The sequence below is a fragment of the Triplophysa rosa genome, linkage group LG12 (genome assembly GCF_024868665.1).
Source record: "Triplophysa rosa linkage group LG12, Trosa_1v2, whole genome shotgun sequence".
NCBI lineage: Eukaryota > Metazoa > Chordata > Actinopteri > Cypriniformes > Nemacheilidae > Triplophysa > Triplophysa rosa.
The window spans coordinates 1,148,565-1,169,263 of NC_079901.1; positions in this window are offsets into that span (position 1 = coordinate 1,148,565).

Below are 20,699 nucleotides of genomic sequence, written 5' to 3' on the forward strand. Positions count from 1 at the left end.
TGGATATCCAGGGCTTAGCCCAGAGACCTCCACATATGTGTTCGAATATAGTGGCGTAGCAAGATCAGGTCCGGGCCCATATGCCAAGTGAAAATAGCAGCATTTCTTAGCGATATGCTATTGACACTAACCGAAAATTGTCACGACGGAGAAACACTCTGATTCAGTTGCGGGGTAAGAAAGAGTTTATTGAGTGAAGACACACAGATGTGCACTGAGAGAGTTCATCAAGGAGCGGATTCAAGGAGCAGAGTAGGACGGCAGCAGAGGGTCACAACGGTGCCGGAGATAACCCCGGTGAGAGCTGCGGGAGCAGAGCTGGCAATCAGCGTCTCGAAACCGCCATTCCTGTAGAGTCGGCAGCCAGTGGCCGGAAACAACAGATGAAGCAGTAGTCCGGGAACCGTTCCAGGTGGCGGGGTCGGCTATGGATGAAGCTGTGGTGGCAAGCAGTCCTCAGTGGTTTGGGGTGATGCAATTTAAACAAAAAAATAATCTAAGAGGTAAAGGTAATCCAACAAGATGAGCCAGAGCCAGGTATCTTAAGGTACAGAATTAACTAGAGTCAACGATCATACAAGGGTAGTGAGAAGTGGCGGAGAATAAATAGGGAAAAAACTAATGAACACCAGTTGAGAACACTGAGGGCTAACGAGAGGCTGATGAGTGGCGACTGGCGTGTCACACACACACACACACACACTCGGACACACAGACAGTGAGCACGTGCGGCTGTTAAAACAACCCCGCGTGCTCAGGCATTCACACACACACACACACACACACACACACACACAACGAGGACAAACGAACAGTGCTAGCCTCGGGTCCCGACAGAAAATAGCTGTATTTTCGTTGGACTAAGTAGTTAGATACTATTTACTTATAAATAGTGGCTGATAACTTAATATTTGCACCTCAGTATTGTTGTGCATTAAACAGTATGCAATAATAACAGAGTGTAAAAAGCCCTACACCTACCCCTACCCTAACCTTACCCTAAACCTAAACTTTATGAATAAAAATGAATTTTAAGTCTTAAATCATTTTTTATTAAAAACAAATGCCTTTATGCTCTGTAATGTGATAGAAAAGTGTCACGTTTCTCGGGTGAGAGACAAAGATACACGGACAGAGGACCCAAGTGCAAACGGGAGGTAAGGGGTTAAACAAGACTTTTAATAAAATAATAATACAAAACAAAGACCCACGATGGGGAACATAACAAAATATGGAAACAAGAACAAGGACTAACTAGACTAAGATAAGATAACACACTTGACATTAACCACAATAAACTAAACTGACTACAGCACAGGAACTCACCACGATGACACAAACCCAACATAACAGTACAATGATCCAGCACAAGACAGACACAGTGGCATTAAATAAGGGGACAAATCAAGAGGGAACAGGTGTGGGGCATGAAACCAATAACAAACAATTAAGGAGACAAAATGGCGGGAACAGAGACGCTACCAGAGAGAAAGAGAATGTGGAAGGCCAACTGGGCCAAAACTTCTGTCTCCACGTAAAACAAGAGGTTCGGTCATGGTTCTGCCACTAGGTCAAGAAAAGCAAGACAAGATGGGGCAGAACCATGACAAAAAGGGTAAAAGAGCGTTTTCAGCAAGAGGTGGATTAGAACTCCAGTCTCCAGTGCCAAGCTATACAGACTCTACTCCTAACACCACAGTGGTCGCTGTTTGAAATGGCGTCGTTCTTACACTTTCTCTATTCCAATAACATATTGGTGGGCAGAGCTAGTGCAAATAGTCTCTGCCAACAAGGCGGGCTATTTGTACTCAGTGTAAATAGACACTCCGAAACTTTTAACGGGCCACCTCCGTCTGTTCCCGACCGCGTTGCGCATTAGTGGACATCGGTTGTTTACTCAGGTTTGTAATTTAAATGTTAATGTGCATCAATCGCGCTCAAATAGTAATGTCAGATGTAACACTTGCGTTCTGTAATACAAACACTGTGTGCTGGACCAATTCTAGGTTCGAAAGGAGTGGAGAGGAGATATAAAAACTAATGCAGAAGACCAGAAAAGTTAGATATAAAATAACACTTTACTGTATGACAGCCCAGAACAAACAATTTAAATGAATGAAGAAAAGATCAACAGTAAAACAAAAGTAAACAAAATAATCTTCTAAACAAATGGTAGGTAGACACTCGTAATCCCTTTTTTCCCAGATCTCCAAGAGAAAAGGTAAGTATACACTCTTCTCTTTCCTTTCTTTAAATTAGGACTAAACCAAATGATCAAATCCACCGAGCTGGATGGTTAATTGAGCTTGCTATTCAATAAGTGTATCTTTTTCTATAATAACTCTGGTTTCTTTCACAGGTGCAAAATCAGCATATCATACACAAGATAAACACAACCATATCACAACATGAATCAGTATAACATCAACTAATACTCTTATGTATGTTTCTCCATTCAAATTCAGTTTGTGTGGAATAAAGTTCAGTTCCTTTGTAGTATAGTTGAGTCACACAACAAAAAAAGTAATCCAACTCAACTGAAGCGATAAAATAGGAAAACGGGAATTATCATCCAATCCAATTCAAACAATCTCTCCTACCGCTCCGTCAGTGGGTTACCGAGCAACGCAACATGCCCGCCTGCCGACGGAGTGAGGAAGTGAAGTTCACAATCTGGGTTGGCTCGCCATCTTTGTTCCTCTATTGTGCACGTCTTTCCCCACGTGCACAACAATCACGGAAGAATTTCTCCAACATCAAACTTTTCTTTACTGTAACATAAAACCTGACCTGCACAACAGGTCATAAAACATCACATAACTCCATTAATACATTCAATAACGTCATACAAAACGGTAAAGCACAACGTGACCAACACGTTATTCAAACAACTCAAAATAGTATAAGAGCTAATTACATCATCAAATTTCATTACACACACTAAACACATATATTCCATTTATATAAACTGTTAAACAATGCATATTTACACAGCTCGCCACGTAATGGCGGACTTCAGCGATAAACAGCATATACAATTATCAAGTTAGACAACTCACCAAATAGATGTCATTCGCTCAAAACAAGGTCATTCATGTAAGGATGCAGACAGGTAAGCATTAATCCGTATTAGAAGCTTTAAATCAACTTTTAACAAGTTCAACAATAATCACTGGGTTTCGAACGTCTCCCTCCGTTTCTGTGCTGAGCTGCGCGCTACTGCTGCACACGCACTGTGCACATGTGTTTTTTCTTAAAGGGGAAGCGTCACAGAATTATCAGTTAAATGAAATACATTTTAACTAATTTATACAACATGAAATGTCATATTTATTATCTTTTGTCCATTGCAACTAATTTCAATGTTCCTACATGTGTATATTAAAATAAACCACATTTTTATGGTGGGTTACACAGACCCAAAGGGAGCGCAAAAAGTGCCACAGCCAGCATTTTGCACGTGTTTGTACACGCAACACGTGAATGGCCCTAACATTTCTATGATAAAATAGTTATCAAACAATAAACATTTAGCTACTTACATCACTAGGGCTCTTTCACAGTTAAAGCAGACTTTAACCTCGGCTTCTGCCCGTAGCAAATCCCGCCTTCTTTCATTTGTTTGGCCACCTCAATTAGATTGATATTGACGAGCTCATTCAGAGTCCACATAAATTAAACTTCATTCCGTTTCGACACAGCAAGTTAAACAAGTAATGTTTATAATATTATACAATAATAATAGTGTAAATTATGTATTAAAATTATTAAACAGATGACAACTAATTGGGACAATCAAGACCTCTCTACTACCCTTAACCTCACCATACACTTTATTATTAAACACCTGTTAGCCTTAGCCATTTTCAAATATTTTCTTTATTTTGTTGAAAATAAATGCCTGTATGATCTGATGTGTGATGTGAATGTAGTTCGGCAAAAGGTGAATTCGATCTTGCACTCTTATGTAGAGTCAGTACTACTTGTCACACGTCTTACTCCCTACGCAACAGAAACTGCTGGGTAAATGGTGTGGTTTTTACACATTTTACATTTTTTTACGGAGAAGGACCCACTCACATTTATCCATGGGTAGACGCGCAAAAGACGCTAAATATAAATGGCCCTAAAGTGATTCAAAAGCATTCAGGGCTCCAGCCCCCTTAGCCCACCCCTAGCGTCGCCCCTGAATAAGACTATATCTTATAATATAAGATATAATAAGACTATTAAGTTATATCTTCTATTGATTGTTGAAAATCACTCATTTTGTGTGTTATGTGGTGTACACTTACAGTAGCTATTACTGTCCTACTGAAATAGTTCTGATAATCAGGTGTGAGCCCACTATTGTCTAAAAATGTGTTGTTTAATGTGCAGTGTCTGTCGTTTTTATTACTTGGAATCATGATAAAGGATGTGAATAGATTTCATTTATATGCTGTAATGTTTCACAAGTCAGTCATGTTAGCGTTGCGTTGCCCGTGTTTACAGTTTAGCTGTGGGTCCTTTCGCTTACATGAGTGTCATTATCTTTATAACACAAACCGATGCCATTTTTGTAACATTAGTATCTTTGTGTACTAATAATCTTTGTGTAAATTACTAATAAGCCTCCAAGAGCTGAAATGTAGTTGTCGGAGCACCGTGGGCTTGTGGAAGGGAGGGGTTTAGAGAAACTGAATCTTCGAACTGCTTGAAGGGAACCGTTTACAAATCTTTGAGAAATGGGGTGAAATTAAAGGCATATTTTGAGAAAACGACAGCGTTTTTTGACCTTGGATGCCTTTAAACCTGTAGATGGGGACTCAAATACAATATTAGGACACTTAAAAATGCAACATAATGGGCACTTTAAGTTAGCTCGTGCGGCGGTCCGAGACACGCCTGCTGCCTGCCTGATGAGAGGAGACTGCTTCGGGAGACGATCATCAAACTGCCACCAGAGGTTTATCGACGCTGCAGACTGTTCAATGTTTTAGGTCTGCCCCAGGGTTGTCTAACGCTACAGATGTGATAGGATTATGTTTCTTTACTCCACAAAGGAGGAATGGAAGTTTCCAGAGCTCGCACGATAAGCGCCAACAAACTTACATGCAAGCTTGCTTAAAGAATGGTAAAAGGTCACTGAGGTTACCATAAACATTGTTTTACCCGGGTCTTTTCTATTTGTTTACCTTTTTCTTATTTTTCACGTGGATTGTTTAATGTCATGTGTTTCATAATACAAAGTTGAAGTTCATCTATTGTGTGCACGTCATTTATTGCTATCCATACTCTGCACCTGTGTAAATCAGTGAATGTTAACTGTGGTGCTATTATATTGGGGTCAGAACTGAGTGTAACTGAGTGGTAAAGCAGGCAGCAGCGTGAGACGTTTTAAAGACTTGGATGAGGACGGTCAGTCTTGTCAGAATGTTCGAAAGGGAAGGTCATAATTGCCTTATTGAGATCAGCCAATGAAAAATATTTATTTGTGGTCAAATCTTTCAAGCAAAGTGCAATTTCAACTGGAACAATCATGAAAGATATCAGGTGGAAATCCTGTAATGGGATGGAAATAAGAAAGGCAGTCAGAGAGGACACAAGAACTCTTCACCCCATAATCAATGTGATCTCCTTCACTTTGAAGTCCTTGAACAACAGTATCATGGTTGTCATTTGTCCTCAACTCACAGTTACCAGTAGCCACTTCTGTAGTCTGAATGTCTGTCTTAGAAGTCAAGCAAAACCTGCAAACGTATGAGAAATTGAAACTCTCTTTAAAGCCAGCCAAGCCATGTGCGGCAAGATTGTCTGACGCCACAGAAAAAACTGAACCTTTCACACAGTCACCCAGGGATTCAATGTAAACACCTTCTACTTCGAGAGTCTTGAGGTCATTTAGTAAGGGTTCAAGAACCCTAGAATAGCCTAATTGTTTCTGGTCATTAGAACGGCAAAGAAGAGCAAGTTGTATGTTGTGAAGTGCAGAGCGAAACTTAGCAGGAATGTTAGCCAATGTCCAATACACTGTACACACTTTGTGTATTTTTCGAGAAGTACCAAGAGGATTTGAAACCTCAAAATCATCAATGTAAATTATGAGGGCCAACTTTAGGCTGTCATCTGAAAAGAGGGGATTTTCTTTACAGTAAGTTCCATCCCAAAAAGATGCATAACGTCCATCTTGTGATGGAGAAGTTCCCACTACTTTTTCTAGTACATCTAGTACGTTTTTCTCAACAACTCCTGCAAACTGGAGAGAATTGGCACATACATGCATGTGCGATCTGATTGAATGAAGTACTCAATAGGCTTCACAAAAGGAAATTTGTGCTCAATATACGTCTTCCTCCTTTTAGTGGTTGACAGAGTTGCATGTTTAGTTGTGGATCTGTGAAGCACGTTATTCTCGGACACTACCTCAACAATTTTATCAACAACTGATTCAGGGATGTAGCACTGGTTTTCAGTAAGTATTCTGTTTACAGCAACTTTAATCAAAGGCTGACACTAACAGCCATTGAAAAAATGCGGTGGAATTGTCCAGTGATTGTTGAGAACGCCGTGAAGAGTAAATTTCATAACAGAAGCCCATGAATGATTGTAACTTATGTATTTATTGATGTTTATTTTATTAGCTATAGGTCATAAAAGTAAAAAAATTACTTAAAAGAAAATAGAAAGAAGTGTGTAAACTTATACCTATAATGGTTTATAATTTCTTTTTAATATGATTTTATTGTAACCATTGATATAAAATAGATTACATGTAACTAAAATCGTTAGAACTAAGATGACATATAAGTTAGTTAACTTTATTTATTTAAATTTAATTTAACTTTTTTATTTATTTTACGTAACTCATTCAGTTTAGGTTCTGCATAATATAAGCTCTTTTTGAGTTCACACAACAGTTTTTATTAAGTGAATCTAACTTGTTTCTATTAAGTTGAATAAACTTATTTCATTTAGTGATTTTCACTGTTAGGTTTTACAGTACAAATATGTTTTACTCACATAAGATTGCTGCGCCATTCCTATAGGATCCAATATTGACAGCACAGCACTGCTTTTTAATTTTAGTCTCTCCGCAAAGACTTGTTCAAGGAATCCGCGTTGAAATGAAGCGAACAAACGCTCAATGTTTTCCCCACGTGAGCTGGAACGTCTTTAAAAATGAACTTCAACCACGCATTCCTACTGTCGGAATCCGAAGGAAGGTTATGCAGCGACTGTGTTCTTCCACAACCAGGCACTGCACAATATTTTGCGATCTTTAACTGCATGATGCTTACACTCGCTCTATCTGGTTCAGTGCAGCTTGTGTTCAGTACTGTCATGCGCGAACCAGTGGGCAGGGCTCCAGAAGTAGGTGTTGATATTCTTCTGTGGAGGCGGTGTTCAACCAGATAGGTGCATTCCAGAACCTGCCGTTCATTGAGCCTTGTGTCAATAACAGTTGTAATTTCAGTAACAAGGGCGTTTTCAGGTCTGACACTTACAGGATGTTTGCTTGAATATGATTCCCTCGAATACGATTCCCTCTTATGTAACAAAAGCTTGGGTTAAAATTGTGGTCCTAGTTCACTGCACCTTTAAGGCAAGAGACGTGGGTATAAATATAGAAGATCTTTATTAAGTCCTAAGTATTTAAATATCTAAAAAAAACCATTTGGTACTGCTACCAATTTGAGCTGCTCACATACGAAAACACACACAACTATGACATAAAAAACAGTTATGATTGGGGAGAGGGAAATAGATTAGCTAACCAGTAACAACACTAGAAAGAAATACCCAAACCAAAATCCTTCACACACACATACACAAATAATAATAAATAATAATAAACACAGCACTCAGTATAACCCCAAACTTATAACAAAAGCGTGCAATCTCCTCCTCCAAATACCCCCCAAATCAAGAGAAAAAAAAACAAAGAACATCACTTATAACATTTATAAAAAAAACAAAAAACAATTACACATATGTTAGAAATTAAATATCAACTCAACGTAATAGAAAAAAATACATCAAAAACAATGGCCTTACCTCACGAGCTCACCTCACGTTACACTGCTCATACAACAAAAGAGCAGGACAAATGAGCAAAGCAGGAAACACGCCACCACATAACGTGAGGCTATGTCAAAACAAACAAACAAAACAAAACAGAAAAAAATAAATAAATAAACTAACACACAAGACAGCCGATGGCGGCAGACCGAACAAAAGTTTGTATTAGCAGAAATGCACAGCTAACAGCATCGAAATGTTGGGTTAAGAAGAGCAGGAAGCGGCCGCACAAAGAGCCTGCCTAAAGTGAAGCACAGGGATAGCATCAAAGGATTCTGTGTTCATAAAGGTAAGAAACACTGGCACAAAGCAACAGCAGAGCGCCGCAAGTCTAGTGACAGCGGCGCCAAGCAAGGAAGGCCAAAACAGCAAAGTAGTCACGTAGCTAGCATTTAGCTCCAAAGGACCATAAGGACGTAACCAAACGCCACAGCTCACACCATTTCTGGCAGGCACTCAGCCAGCAACATAATACATGAGCCTAACCAGGGAAATAGGCAGCCAGGACCCAGCCAACAGAAACACAACAGCTCCTTAGATGACGACAACTGATGACGTCACCAAAGAAAAAGGCGGTGCCAAACGCACATCCAAGTGGCCGTAGTTCACTCATATATACCCACGAACTCAATCAAATAAATTAATTCAGCTGACCAAGCAGGAATCACATGATTCGCCCTGCTACATGAGTATTCCCTTAGCCTCATTAAGGTGATAAAGTGAGGATCATAACGTTACCCTGAAGTGTTTTTTTTTTTAATGAGATGTCTCTTTCACTACATACAAACCAAAAAGAGTTCATAAGTGTTTAACACTTAATTCATTACTGTCCAAAGTATTCACTTTATTGCAAGCCGATGGTGAAAAGGGTTACACTTTAGCGGAATCTAGCTGATATGGTAATGGGTGGGACCATACACATAATAAATACCTAGACGCCGCATTGGCCACTTTGCTCCGCTGCGATACGTCAACGGCGCTGCCATATTAGTGAGGGCAACAGTACACTAAAAGCCCACTCAACCCAATGGGAGAGCTGCGCTTTTTGGGCATTAAAATCACATTCAAGTTTACATTTCTTAACATATTTCAATGGTTTACGATATACGTAGAGTAGAACTTTAGTTACTCTAGTTGCTTCATATCTCAATCTGTATAGCCTACTTTACAATTCATTGTGAACTTGTCATTAGGAAAAGTGAAATCCATGATTTGTGCCTGTTATTCATGAGAATCTACAAGATGGCACCATGTTCAGTGATATGTAATAGATAAGACAAGCAGCATAATAATGCTGTTTGTTTACTTCAGCTCAGCATTCAATACTGTCATCCCTTCCAAGTTAATAGCTAAACATGGAGACCTAGGAATTAACACCTCCCTATGCTGGATTATGGACTTTCTGCCCAACAGACCCCAGCATGTTCAATCAGGCTCCACCACCATCACACTCAACACTGGTGTACCACAGGGCTGTGTGCTAAGCCCCTTCCTCTACTCCCTCTTCATCTCCGACTGCAGGCCTGTGAACAAATCTGACTCCATCATCAAGTTTGCTGACGATACTACGGTGATCGGTCTCATCAGCAACAACGATGAGACTTCCTACAGGGAGGAGATCCAGCACCTGGCCACATGGTTCACAGACAATAACTTGCTCCTTAACACCACCAAAATGAAGGAGCTCATTGTGGACTTCAGGAAAGAGTCAAGAGGCACACATGACCCCATCCACATCAATGGGATGGCTGTTGAGCGTGTCTCCAGCTTCATGTTCCTGGGGATCCACATCTCGGCGGACCTGTCCTAGACAACTAACACCTCCAGCCTAGTCAAGAAGGCTCACCAGCCCCTTTTCTTCCTGAGGACACTAAAGAAGAACCAGCTGTCCCGGGCTATCCTGGTGAACTTCTATCGCTGCGCAATAGAGATCATCCTGACCAACTGTGTCACAGTATGGTATGGGAGCTGCTCTGTTGCAGAGCGCAAGGCACTGCAGCGGGTGGTGAAAACCGCCCAGCACATCACAGGGATTCCACTTCCAGCCATTGAGGACATCCAGAGGAAACGCTGTCTGCGTAGAGCTCGCAGCATTCTTAAGGACTCCTCTCATCCTGCCCACAGACTGTTTTCTCTCCTGCCCTCCGGCGTGCGTTTCAGGTGCCTCCGGACCAGGGCCGGCAGATTGAAGAACGGCTTTTTTCCCAGAGCTGTGTCCTTATTGAACTCTGCCCCTCGCTGATCCCACTGCCCTCATGTACCGCTTCACTCTCCTCTGCCCCTCACTGCACACCTGGCTAAGTCTTGTTATTTGCACTACTGGACTGTCTACGCATAACATATATGCTCATTTGCACTTCCGACAGTTCATTGCAGTACCTACTGTGTACACATGCATCTCTGCACTCCGGTACTTCAACTAAATATGCAATAACTTCTTCCACTGCACTGTTACTTAATATAGCTTCTGTCCATCATTTATTTGCACTACTCTATATCCATTGCACTACTGTTATAACTGCTATAGCTCATCATTGTATTTACCCATCTGTAAATGTCCTGTTTATAGTAATAGCCACCTGCATATTATGTTCATTGTACATACCCATCTGTAAACCACTTCCATAATACTGTTTTTTCCTGCAGTTATGCAACCGCTGTATATCCTGCGCTTGCTGCTATTGCACATCTGGTTAGACAAAACTACATTTTGTTGCCTTGTACTTGTACATGTGTAATGACAATAAAGTTGAATCTAATCTAATCTAGGCCCGGTTTCACAGACAAGGTTTAAGGCTAGTCCCAGACTAAAATCTATGTGTGACCTGTCTTAACTGAATATAACTTGCCCAGAAATATTTTAAAATATATCAGTGCCATTGTTTTGTCTCAAGATGCACAGCAGCAATGTATTCTTCTAAGGATTCATATAAAAGCACCATAAATATCTTAATTCAACTAAGGCATAGTCCTGGTTTAAACTAAGCCATGTCTGTGAAACCAGGCCCTAATCTAATAATAAATAACCATGTTGCAGTAGTTGAGAATAAAACACAGACATGTCGAGATTGTTTCTGAGTTTTATTTGAATCATCAAACAAAACGCCCAAGGTAATATAATTTAATTTAAATTAATTAAACCAATGTTTTTCACTGTGGAAATGGCTTTTTCTGTGGTAATTTTAGACATTTTCAGAGATAAAATATGTTCTTTTATTAATCCGGTAAAACCGTTACAACAGTAAAACAAATAACCCTGCCGTGCATTATAAGTATGAAATAGCAGTATATAGTCATATAGTAAAGATGCATTGTTTTTAATTTTCCAAGGATTTTAAAGTGCATGAGCTGTTGTGATCATGTGCATTTAATCTAACTAAAATTATTTCACATTAGCGATGTGTACACAATTATTAACCCTAAATGATTACTTGACAAGCCTGAGTTTTAACAGTTCCAATGACAATAAATACATGTTCAAGTCTATAACCATCTTTAACTGGAGCCAAAATGTTTCCGTACTCCACTTTAATAGAAAAGTATTGAAATTAGATGAGAAATGAAAACGATGTTGTGTTTTTCTCCAGAAAATTGCAGCTCCACCAATCACTCGCATGTCTTTGTAGTCGGCTTTTGCCCTCGCCAATATGGCGGTGGTGTTGACGTACGATCCAGCGGACAATGAGGTGTCTAGGTAATATATATATATATATATATATATATATATATATATATATATGTCTATGGGTGGGACATCTTGAAACACGCTCTAAGCGAGTGACCAATCACAACAGACTGAGTCAGCTTGACCAATCAGAGCGTATCGGAAGGAGGAACTTTATCGAAGCAGAGCTCAACAGAACGACAAGAAAAGTTGTTTGTCACTTTACTCAATACGACGCACTGGACCGTTCACTGAATAAGCGCCTCTACCGACAGCAGGCAGAAGTCTACTGTCATAATAAAAGTATATATTGTGCTATTATTTTGCAATGATGACTTGGAGTGTGAATTTTCAATTTTTCAATTTTCAAACACATTTATTTATTATAAAACGTAATTCAAAACGTACAAAAATTCCAAGTGTACTGAGGTTAAACTATAGATTTTTTGAGGAAAAGCGGCTGAAGTGAGCACCATCCACAGTAAATCTTCACATAGTGTGAACTTCCGGGTTTAACACACATTTAAAATTACCGCTAGATGAAGTGATACGTCAGCTGTGATTGTGAGAGAGCATTGGGTCTCGTGTATCTTGTGACCGATTGCGTCATTATGTCAAGCACTGAATGTGAGGTCTTGGCGTCATGACGTCTCAACATTTGAACAAGCTCCACATGTTGCATTCACGCATATCTTCATATAAAGTTATCTTTTGGCTTCAATTCAGAAGGATTGGAACGCAAGATGTTTGTAATATACAGTTTTTTGGTCAATTTATGCAACAAATACCTGTGACCTGTACTTTCACTCATGTGTTGCGTTTTGTATGGTTGAGTGTTTAGGTTTAGGTGGGGGCTGGGTTGGGTTGGGGGCTCCAAAATAACTTTAAAACCATAAATGTTCACGAAATTATTGATACTACAAATATAAAGAATTAAATGCATAAAAAGTGAACAACCTAAAGCAATGCAATACCCTGCACATCACACATAACCTTATGTCGTAATAAGCTGCTGATGCTAGAGGTGCTTGTACCATCGACCTGTAGGTTAGGTTTTTCTTCGGAGGACCGTCTCTGTAATTTTCAAGAATGTATACAGTGGTGTAAAATACAAATGAAATATGAAAAAAATGAAAATCAAAAATTATTGAGCACAAAAGGACCTCTTTTAATAGAATCCCATTATTTTTTATAACACACTAAACATTCTTCTGATGATCTTCTAAACATAACTTTACTGGGACTGGGCGGATCTTGTTTTTGGTTGCTGCAAGATTCCAATTATTCTCTGACAGTTTCCAGTCTTTCCATGAATCTGTCATGAGATTTTTATGATGCTCATTTTTGTTTAGCAGCTGAACATATGGCCGCTAATATGATTATGCTTCTCTTAGAGCGAGGGGAATTTATTTCTGACATTAAAACTGAGAGAAACATATGCATTTATATAAAAGCACTGCCATATGGACATTCATCACACAACTCCCTCTGCTTATACAGTTTCAGTATGACCACTCAAACTTTTACAATCTGTTTATATCATCTCTGAGTTTATTGGAATATAAAACACTATAACAAACAAAGGCTGCTTTTTCTGAATGAAACACTTGCTTTTAGTGCATTGCAGTGTACTATAAATGGTAGTATGTGGCTAGGCTACCAACGATCAAGAAACTGGAGTAAAACCGTGGTTGATTTTCGTAAAGGTTGTAATGTGTTATTTCAAACACAGACTTTCTCCTAAACCGGCAAGAGAGACATCCCAACGCAAAGCCTGATGGGAACTGGGCAGCATGCTGGTGTTACTGCAGAAGCCTAGATGGCAAAGAATTGAGCTCATGTAATCTCAGATTGCTTCAAAACACACATAAGTAAAGGTGTGGGATTGAGTTTTGAAGTAAGAAAAACAGGTAATCCCTGCTGCAAGGTGCGCTCCTTCAGGTCCTTTTCCCTCGGCTCTGCTTGATACTTGCTTCCTATTCATCAATCACATCCAGGGATCCACAACCCACTTAAAATCACCACTCTTAAAATAAATTATACTGCTAAAGCAGCTACAAACATCCATCTGGCCTCTAAAATCAATTTTGAGGTGTTGCATCGTCATGGTAACCACTCTCTGTGACATGACTCTCACTTACCACATTTTTAACCCCAAAACTAAAAAACACTGATATTTTACAGCTGTATGTTAGAAAGTCTTTACGGAGTAGGCTATTATAGCACATGGTCTGTCAGAATACTTGATTCTGATTGGGTGGAATGTGTTCATTAAAAGTTACAGTCAGTTTGATCACAGTTTGAAATGAATGTGCTGACTGTAATGTAATCATATTTCTAGTAGGGGATTGCTCTAATTTCATTTACCATTGTTGCCAGTTAAATCTAAAACAAAACATATTTGCTTTCTGATGTGTTATTTTGTGCCAGAAACATTAGGCAAACGAAAAACACAGTGAGACTTTGGAAAGAGTGGTGTCACAACCAAGCTGCAACCTTCCGATCTCTGTCGTGAAACCAACACGGATGTGACTGAAACTGCAATTCATCGACTAGCCGCTAGAGACTGGCTCCAAAACAGAGCAGAATCTCATTGAGATTATCCTGCGACAGCCGCTCCGCCCACTTCAGGCTTCAAAAAAGCTCCTCAGAAACTTACAGGTGACGTCATGGACACTACGTCCATGTTTTATACAGTCTATGGTCACACCTTTACTTGGTCAGGATTGCTTTCGTTTCATCTCATCTCAAGGACATAAAAGTGGTGAACCAGCATTTTAAACGAAAATGAAAGAACCGGTTTACAGACTTCCCATGAATAATTACACTCTACATGTCACCTCTTCTGAAAACTATAACAAACTCATCTAAATATCCAAGATAAATTCTGTCTTTTTCTTTCTCTTATCACAATTTACTCTCGTAATGCTGTCTCACAGGAACCCATTCTCAGCAATTGTGTATAAATAACATGCGCTGTTGCAATATCGTATAATACGTATGATACACCAATTTTAGCGTGCATGCATATTAAACGGCTATTTGTCTTATTAACCTGTCCCCAAACCCTAAACCTAACAGTATTGTTTTTATTTATTTTAGTGTTGCCTCTTCATGTACATTTCAAAATGGCTGCTCTCCACCGAGGTGCACGCAAACATTGGCGTATCATATGCACGCAAAATTTTACTTTGCTGTACGTATTACACAATATTAAAACAGTGTGTTATTTATACGCAGATCAATGAGAACGGGTTGCTCACACAAAGCATTCTGGGACCTAAAAAATGATGGCTAAAATCAAGCGTATAGCGTCAGTTCTAGCAGACCACGTTAGTCAAGCTTGCTCAACTGATCACCTCAGGTGCAGCCAATCAGTTTCAACCAATAGTGATACAACACATACTAGACTGTGTCCTATTTACACTTCCTACAACTCCTCTACAGCTGTTCAGCCGTGCCACGCTCAAAACCCACCCCCTGCCCCAACTCCTCTTCAGCCGACTGCATCACCAGGTACCTTTTATTTAGTAGTGGTTCTGATAGAATATTCTGATAGATAGTGTTTGTCTACCTCACTTTCTTTCTCCACTGTTGCATGTTAGGTTGCTCTCACAACTAAATGTATTTGAGACTAAATTTTAATCCAGGTTGTTTGTGCAGGTATAATTTAATCTGTTTACTATCAGTACTGTAAATATATATATAAATTATACTGTGTAATATTAGATTAACTGCCCTGGATCTATTGCACAAACTTTATTCCTCATTTTTTTGTTTCAGTTTTGAGGCAGAAGCAGAATAAATTGATTGAGATTTATTGTTTGAAGGTCATTATTGGTCACTGTTCTATTGTGAATGTCCCACTACTCTTGACATCTATAAGAATGCCACATTCCAGTCGACCTGCATCCACACACAACTGATTACATGTGATGACAGATCTCTTGTATTTGTTCAGCTTTCACTTGCTTTTATATTTAACCCATATCTTATTTCTATAATATTGTTGTGTCTTGAAGTAGATTATGAGATGTTTTGGGCTATATTTGCTTCCTTGTGTACATGTAATCATTTTAACTCTTTATTTTAACGATAGATTTATATCAGGCTCCTCAGTAAGCTAGAAAGACTAATAGTAAAAATGTAATGTTCCTAGATCTGTGGCACTACTGATCTTTCGCCCTTGATGTGTTTTGTTCATGTTAGCGTTACAATGGATTTGTTTAGACAGTGAATTGAGTGGTTTCTGTAATGTGTACTTCTGTACTATCAGACTCTACAGAATCGATTCTGAGAGGCGCGAGTCAGGAGCTCTTCTACAGGAGACGCGGATGAAGCCATCGGTGTAAAGTGGATCTCTGACAGACTCTTTAATCATACGCCGGCAAAAAAAAGCCACACAATTCCCTCATAAACAAGCCTCTGACCCTTGTGGTACTGTGCTGTCCAAACACAACGGCATCTATTTTAAGGGCTAAATTAGATTGTGTGTGCGTAATGAAGACGAAACTGGCTGTCATCGCCAAAAACTGCTGACTAATTAATGTCTGTATGTGTGTTTGCTCTACTGTTAGATAAAATGTGTTTTGTGCCGCTTTATGTATTAAAGTAGAACATGATTCATTTCTCGAGTCAGGAGGAATGTAGACATGCTGTAAAAATATGGAACCAATCAAAGAAACAGATGTGGTTTGCATCAAAATAAGATCTCTAATATAAATCAAACGTGGCATGCGGTTTTGTGTAAAACACGCTGTTGCTGGGGTCTGCAACCCATTTGTATTAATAAAAGCAAACACACGCACGACAAGGACACACAGAAACTTACGTCTGTAAGAAGCAAAGGTCAGATGAGTTTCCAGTGTGAAATATTTGCTCTTCACTCTGAGAAAACAGGACTAATAATCTGTCAGGTTCTCACCTGTCAACTCTGAGTGTGAAACCCTATACATAAATATTTGCTTTTAGTTGAATAAATCATCATACATTTAGCAATCTGATGAGCTCACAGGTCGATAAGTTAATTTAATTTTTTATTCTGTGTGTCCGATCCATTTTTTGGAGGATCTATTGACAGAAATGCAACATGATATACATACTGTAACTATGAATTCAGAGGTGTATAAAGACCTTACAGCGTTATGTTTTTATTACCTTAGAATGGGCTAAGAATGAGCTACATACAGTACACCACGGTTCCCCGATCATGTTGTTTCTACAGTAGCCCTAAACAGACAAACTGCTACACAACGCGTTTCCACCTTATCTCATTTGGAAAAGAAGTGAATGTGTGACGGGTAAAGTTGGGAATCGAAAATCCGAATCGTTTGGGGATAGGAATCTGATCGGAATCGAAAGGAATAGGAATCGCATACTTGAAAATAAAATTTCAATTTCTCTTATCAATTCCTGTGTGCATATTTTCAGAAATGTGCTTGTGTTAACTTGTGATAAAGCACAGGAACCACAAATTGACCATAGTTTCATTAGAGTAACTACACTTTAACCATGATGTAGTCAAAGTATGGTAATACAAATTGTAATAAATCAGACAAAACATGGTTGCTATGTGTATATTAAGGGTGTGCAAAGCAGCCGGTATTTGTATCTGTATTTGTATTTGTTGAGGGGGGGAAGTATTTGTATTTGTATTCGAGTAAAATTCAAAATAGGCGTAAAAATCCAGTTTTTTTGCGTTACACTTCTAATTATAGTGTACGTAAACAGCGAAACATGAGAGCACCCGACTGCAGACGTCAATAATGCAGCGTAATGGAATAATCTCCCGATCAAACTCCGCTTCCCGAAAGTTATAAACTGCCTCCGGAACCCAGTTAAGGTACAAAAATCTATTCAACAAAAATAGTGATGCACGCAGTGAAGTCTTTTTTCGCTCAGCCGAGCCTTCTCTGTTGCTGTGTGGAGCAGCCTGTGTCAGTCACCTCTTTTACCCCCCACCCCCCCGACTCCTGAATGTCACTCACTCACTCATGCGGGCATGCACTGCGGTCTCGTGAGAAAACTTTTTCTTGTTCCCGAATACAAATATTTTTTTAAGTATTTGTTCGAAATAAGTATTCGTAAAAAACACGCTATTTGTGCCTTTCCGAATACCGTATTCGGGTTCGGCTCCACCCCTAATATATATATATATATATATATATATATGGTGCTCATAAATATATATATATTTTTCAACCCAGTCAATAAGCAGACTAAATGATCATACAGGTTGATATCTAAAGGTTTTACTTCAACTGTGGACTTGTAGTTCATTATAGTAGGGCCCTCCTGACTGAAATGACTTATGTCAACGCGTTCTCACTCCCGACTCGTCACATATTGACATTTGGTCAGCGCCCCTCTGCGTCGCCATTTAACGTGAAGGGTACCCCCTTGGCGTCATTTTTCAACAAGCGGGGTATTTCGTTGTTTTATGTTGTTTGCTATTACACACCAGACCGAGACGCGTTTAATTCATTGCATCTGTACAAATATAACTGGTTTCACAAATATTTATTGTTTCAAAGACATTTGGAGCACGTAACCCCACCCCCGCCCTAAACCTAACCAATTTTCAACCATATAAAACACAAGACACAAATAAAAGTACTGTCACAGGTATTTATTGCACACACACAAAAAGAGCAGTATAAACGTATTACATCAAACAACTGCCATTGCCTGAATAGCATCATGTAAATGCAATTATCCTGGCTGTTAAACTGAAAATCAAACCCCATGTCAATCTTTGCAAAATTACACCCAATATATAATTTCATAATGACAGTAAATTTTGAAAAAAAAAGTCTGCGTGTTGACGCCAATGGTTTCTCATGGAACGCAACGGAAGGGTACACTGCGCGTTGAAAAGCGACGCCGAGGGGCGCTGCCCGAACGTCAACATATCCCAGATGGTGAGAGATGCATCTGTCATTAGCAACACGTACCGACAACTGGCCCTGAGCACAGGACCTTGGGACAACAACCATGGCTTCTTCAGCATCACCAAGATACGAAGACATCTGCGTGTAACCTTGATCATGCGAAATGGGTTGCCCATCTGAGAAAAGCCCTTGGTCCTGGTTCTCAGTTGTGAGACACTACTTCATGGCTGATAAGTGGTTTAACAGCAGATGAGAGGATAACTATGAGCTCATATTGTGGCTGGCTGCCGTAGCCCATATGAAGGGGGCTCAAGCGATTCACACATTAACAGTTGAAGTGGTGGTCAGTGTCGAGTGCAGTTCAGCAGGTGACATGAGGACTAAATGTGCACATGAGCAGTATCAAGAAGACAAAGTGCTATTGATCTTGTCTTACACTCAACAGAAAAGCATGTTGTTTCTTCACCACTAATGGCTGAAACAAATGTGCAAGAATAATGACTCTCTAAAACATTTGTCCTGTTTGACAAGTGTATTTTAACAAAAGCAATAGCTTAATTTGATAGACTTGTTGAGGAAAAACTACCGTAAAGGAGCCCTTTCCCAATAATATAACTGTGCATAAAATAAATAAATCCATTTTCAATGCATAAACATGAACAATAAGCACTAAAGCACATGAAACATCACACAAATACATACAGTCAGTGTCACTGTCACGGATCACAGGAAAGAACCCAATAGCAGGCAGGCAGTGGCAATGAAGGGGTTAACAAGGATTTTATTAAACAAACAAAAACACCCACAATGGGGAAAACTATAACAAAACACGAACTATGAACTTAAGAACAAAAAGGATGAATACAAAAACAAAACACTTCCCACGAGGGGGCAAAAGACTAACAAAATAAACTCGACACAACTTCTTACAAAACAACGGATGGGTAAATTAGGCAGGGCACAAAACTCACAAATGACGGACGATGCAAGCAACAGGATCTTGGACAAGAACATGGGAGCACGACCACGGTACAAGAACACACACGTAAACGTAGTACACGCATACACAACAAATCCACGAACACAAGACAAAGAAACAAGAGGGTACATATAGGAAAGACAAACGAGGGATAATTACATGGGGCAGGTGTGGGACATCAAACACTTAGGGAAGGATAACGAGGAAACGAGATGGCGGGAACAGAGACGAGACACTGGAAAAACACATGAGAGGTAAAAACATAAACATCTCATGGCCTTCCCACATAAAACCCAAGGACTCTGCCCCGATCCCACCACACGACTAGAATTTCATAAACAAGACGGTGGGACCGTGACAGTCACACAATAATACAGAAAGTTGATAACCGAACAACACTGAACTCCATTGACTTCCATTGTATGAACACAAAACCACATTTCTCAAAATACTTCTTTTGTGTTCCACTGAAGAAAGACTCACACACAGGTTTACAAAAACAAGAGAGAGAAACGAATGATGACTTTTTATTGTTAGGTGAACTATCACTTTACGTTTCTTTTTATCATTTGTGGTACTCTCCTTTAATGCAGACCATACAGTCATTATCTGAAATGTATTAGTTCTTAATTTGATAAGAAAACTGCACGTGTCATCGGCCAGTATCCAACATGTCCATCACTCTTGATGCTGTGCGAATAATCATTTTCTTTAACAAATAAGAAACTGTTTTGCAACTTTCAAAATATATATTTTTCTCAAGAAACGAGGAACATCTTTGTTGATCATTTCCCTCAAGACTGGTTATGCTCAACGAGTTGGCAAAAGTATTAATGAGAAATACAGACAGAAGACATCAGGACATACAGTAGCCTCGGGGAAAAAAACTAGAGAGTTATGTCTAAAGAAGAGTTCTACAATTCTTTTGAGAATAGTTGAAGAAAAAGGGTTGATACTGCATTTGAACAAGACAATCTGACTCGAAATGACATGAACTGACAGGTTTTTGTGGGCAGGGCACAGTTATTGTGAACGACTTGCACAGGTACAAATGGAAGCAGAAGCTGAACTTGAGAGGCCATTAACAGCACATGAATTGTATTTG